Genomic DNA, 5,067 nt, shown 5'->3' on the forward strand with positions numbered 1-5,067 from the left:
GTATTAGATTTAGGTTGAGGGATGGGTGGAAGTGGATGTTTGGCTAAGAATCATGAGGTAAAGTTGAAGCCTGCGACAGTGCCTGAGATTCCGTTATCTGTCCTCTCTCAAAACACATTCAGATATAGAACTCTCTCGAGTTTGCTATCTTGGAGGGTGTCCGAAAGGAAGTAGATGCTCTAGGTAAATAGGCCTCGGCCTGTCTAAGACCTAACCGTATTCTTGATTATAAGCTTTAGTCTGGGATATTGTAGTTACAAGGACGTCTAGTTTGTCCCAATTATCTATCCTTGATCATTTTTTTTTCTTTTCTTAGAAATATTTCTTATAATTCAAAAAGGTACTATAAATAACAATAGTTATACAGTAAAAAAAGTAACTAATATTTGAAGAGTTTATGGCAGATATATTATTATAATGTGAGGAAATGTCTCGGGAGCTATGCGGCATATTATCACTACCTATCGTATGTCCTACATCATAAAGTAGGAAACTAACATTTTCGCAACTACCTGTATTCATGTACTCCTGTCTCAAAAATAATGGATTCAGTTAATTTTCATTGAAGAGATTCTCATCTTTTCCCTCGATTGAGTTGAACGATATAACACAAAATAAAGCCCTTCATCTGTAATTTCCTTTCCTTTTTTAAAAATAAAATAATGACTCCCCTTGGGTTTACTGAGCTCAGCAGACCAAACCCGAATAGATAACATAAAAAACTCTTTCAGTGATTGAACCTAAATTATAGCATGAAATAGTGAGTTATAAGTTTTATTTTATTTTAAAAGCAATCCAAAGGGAAGTTGATATTTGTCTAGTTATCTACACGTGACCAACTTATTCTGACCATGGTGGGGGATCAAATTTGTAATTTTGTGGGACCACCGTCTACTCCCCAGGCCGGGTTCAAACCGGCGCCGCCCGCAGATCTCAGAGCGGTCAGAACAGCCTGCGGACGGCCCGAGGTATAAGTTTCTCTTCAAGTTTTTTTTTTTCGAGCCAGTAATTCATTTAAATATATTATTAACCGGCTTTGTCAGTTTCAACTCATTGTATCAATTAAAAATATAAATAGAGGCCTGTAAATCATAATATGGAATAGATAACTAATACTTGTTGGGTTTTCCTTAAATAACGAGATACTGTTTACTTCTTATAATGCTAGTGATAAGATCATTTTTTCCGCAAAGAAATTCATAATCTCGTATTGTCTTCTTAATTATTGTTCTGTTTAAATATTTTAGTTAATATACTATTTTTTAAAAATAGATTAGTTTATAAAAATGAAAATTTGTACCGCAACAACCCATGAAGAGTCAGGAATTTAGTAATTTGGTAAGGAAGTTCTCTCTCGTTTTCTTGAACAAAGATTGTATAGGTAAGTGATTTATTCTAGGTCATACTCAACCATCAGATTATTCCCTGATTAAATCTACACAATGGCTTGTGGCTTTATGAGGCTGAGTGGACCCCGGAAGGTCTTCAAACCCACTGGGTTAACCTATAGCTACAGAATAATTATTTGCTATTGGCGGATTCGGATTCAGATCCTCGGCAATAGTAGTAGTTCAGTGCCTTACTCATTCAGCCGCTCCGCTCTTATTTATTAGTTTATTAAAAAAAAAAATTAAATCTGTACCTCTACAACTCATTAAGGGTCAGAGGCTCAGTACTTAGTAAGGAAGTACTGTTACTAGACCAACGTTTGTGCAAGAGGGTGATTTAGTCAGAACCACGCTCTACTGCTAGACTTTTACCCAATTTAGGAGGCTGGGTGGACCCCAGGAGGGCTCCAGAACCGACAAGAGTTGACTCACGGCTACAGTGTACAGAAAACAATTTTCTGCCCAGCCGGATTCGAACTCGGGTCCTATTTTATAAATTTTTAAAATATTTAACCTATAAATTACAAATAATATATTCATAGTGTATTGTTTTGTATTTAGTTGAAAAGTAATAGATTTATTTAATTTGAGAAATCCAAAAGCATCCAATAAGATGAAGATTTTGCCGTGGGCTTCAGAACTAACGTGTGGTTAGCCGAGTGCTCCAGCTGGCACAGTTCCCTCACTGTAGGTATTAACCTGTCTTGTTACACTTCTCTGATTAATGTTGCTCTTCACACTTGACACACCGAGAGAAGTGTTGACAGTAGTGTTTTATATGATCGTACTTCTGGCACATTTTACTTAAAATTAGTGCAACAACACTTTTTTAGCACAAGTTGGTTTGGACTTTGTAAATATATTCTGTATTGGAAATGGTTTGGATTTTTTTTGTTCATTTATTAATAAATATCTTCCATTAATTTAAATAGTTACAAAAAAAAAAAATGAAAATTCTTTCAGTCAACCCAATAAATCCATTTTTTCACGTCTGTGAAGTTGGTCTTCCTTCCCACTCTAAATGTTTTAGATTTCTGTTAATCTCTCTTAAGAGTTCTATCTCTATTATATTAAAAAAACATTTCTAGTACTTAAGACACAAAAAATACCATATACGCGGCTGCACGTTTTGTGCAACTTTGACACCCTATATTTCTTTTTTTTTTACTATCGATTTTAACAGATTGATTACTAAGGATACTTTTTAGAACTCTTTGAAAGGCTAACTGAAATCCCGAAAAACGTAAATGTTGAACGAATATATTCGAACTATAAATGGTGAAATTAAATATTGGTCCAGTTCTATATATATTTACAAATTCTACTATAGTTACAACATTGTTTAACTATTTTTAGAATTCGGGCCTAAAGATAGACAGATAGTCCAAAACGTAGAATTTAGAATTGATAAAATAAAGAATTAAAATATGAAGCCTATTTAATCTTCCAGAAAGACAAAAAAACACAAACTACTTAATAGATGGTATATTTTTTAGCCAGGGCACCATCAACTCCGTTAACATCACCCTACCTTAAGTGCCTTCTCTCTTTACTCCCTCCCTTCCCCTATCTCTATCTTAATTATTATTATTATGTATTTATTTTCTATCTTCTCTAATTATTATTATTGGTTCATTTTTCAATCATCATGCGAAAGCCCCTCACCTCCAAAGATTTAAGCATAGTGGTATAAAAAGGTAGTATTCACTTTGAATTATGGTCTTTCATTTATGCAATTATATAAGGTATTAATTAATGTTTTTTTTCTATTTTAAAGGGATCAGAAAAAAAAGTGATTACATGCTACTGTATGAATGTAACTATTACACCATACAATTTTTTTTTCCTAATTTTATTAACTATGTATTTGCATTATCGTGATTTCAAATAGAAACACGAAATGAAGTTAGTTTGTGAGGATTGTGTTAGTAATTGAAGAAAGTCTCTGTGGTGCAGTTGTTCAGTCCCTGAGAATGAACAATGTAGAGATGGCTTCGGTCCCCAGTGCCCCGAATGTTTTCCTCTCATGGGGTTGGCCTTGGAACGAGGTCCGCTCAATCTCCCTGGTCCAGTCTGGAAGTCCCAAAGCAAAGCAACCAATTTCATATGACCAATACACAATATATATACTGCTACAAGGAGAAACAACTTGGGATTCCTGTAACGAACTTGGTGGAATATAGGGATTTTCCTTTGTATTTTCTCTAAGTTATTTGTCCAACTTAAAAATATATTTATAGACGAAAAATAAATTTTATTCTCAACCCTTAAATAAGATGAATTGTATATATTACACACACACTTTCGTCTTACTATACCACAAAATATGTCAATTATTCAAAAATAAAGATGTCAATTATTCATCAAAAATAATTGTATCAAGCAGTATTTTTGGATTTTGTTTACATTTATGCAGTAGGTTAAAGATGTAGAAGGGAAATAAATTAGTATTTTTTAAAGAATACAGAAATGCAGAAATCTAACTTTCATATGAACAATAAAAATTTTCTAAAAGCAACTTCAAGGGATGGAGTATACTACATAGCACACTGGGACATGATATTTAAAGAGTAGACAGAGGAACTTAGATACATGGGAGTGCTCCAAAAAAAGAAAATAAATAAAAAAACAGAAACTATACAACCCTCGAAGGGAGAAAAAGTACTTCCTTACAAAGAATTGAACATCTTTGTAAAGAAGTACTTTTTCTAGAAAAACGTTTGTGTAGGTAGAGAATATAGTCGGAAGAACGCTCAACCACGTGTTTCAGATAAAGGATACCAGTTTTTGAAGGCTGAAATTGTTCCTGAAATGTGAACCTCCCAGTTCCAAGGATATTCAAGATAGATTTGATAAAATATTAAAATTTGATAAATAATTATCTGCTACAGCTGGACCCGAACTCCGGGCTATGGAGATATGATATGCAGTAGTCAATGAGATATCCATATCCCTGTTGCTGAACATCAGAAACCTATTTTTCATAGTGGATATGGTTTATGAAGGGAAGTAGTTCACACGTACGTTGATTTTTTATTACAAATGCATAATTGCAACCATGCTTAAACTGAGAAAGGCTTGTTTTTATCTGAAGTTTACCGTACAATATAAGATGTAGGGTTTCCAATCCACAAATCCATTATAATCACCTTACTTTTGGCCACATTTGCTTTCCTTTTTTATTTTGGCATTAATCAGATTTTTGCTAAATCAAAAAAAAAATCGATTTATCTAAAAATCGTGTCTCTGCAAAGAATAACACTTGCAAGCCACTTATTTTAAACAGTTTAAACCATTGAGTTAGACAAAAAATTTTTAAAAAAATATATAAATCAACCTAGGTTATTTCCCAATAACCGCAATTCCAACTAAAAATGGCCTAGAGTAAATATTGATGTAAATCTGACTTACACCACTTTTCCTACTATCAGAACAACTATTTAATTCACATGTTTCCAAGTGCTGCTGTTTCGTAGTTTAAAGATAGTTATGAACCACATTATTTCATCTAATAGAATTGATAATGTTGAATACAGGTATTGCCAAAAATGTTTGCCTAACTTAATAAAGTTAAACCACTTTTTTTTTTTTTTTTTTCTTTTTTTTTTTTTTTTTTTTTTTCCGGCCAAGACTCCCATTGGAGTCCTATACTGCCTAACCATGGTTGGGGGTCAAAGTT

Source organism: Halyomorpha halys, unplaced genomic scaffold (genome assembly GCF_000696795.3).
Source record: "Halyomorpha halys isolate HHAL.00 unplaced genomic scaffold, Hhal_1.1 Scaffold908.1, whole genome shotgun sequence".
NCBI lineage: Eukaryota > Metazoa > Arthropoda > Insecta > Hemiptera > Pentatomidae > Halyomorpha > Halyomorpha halys.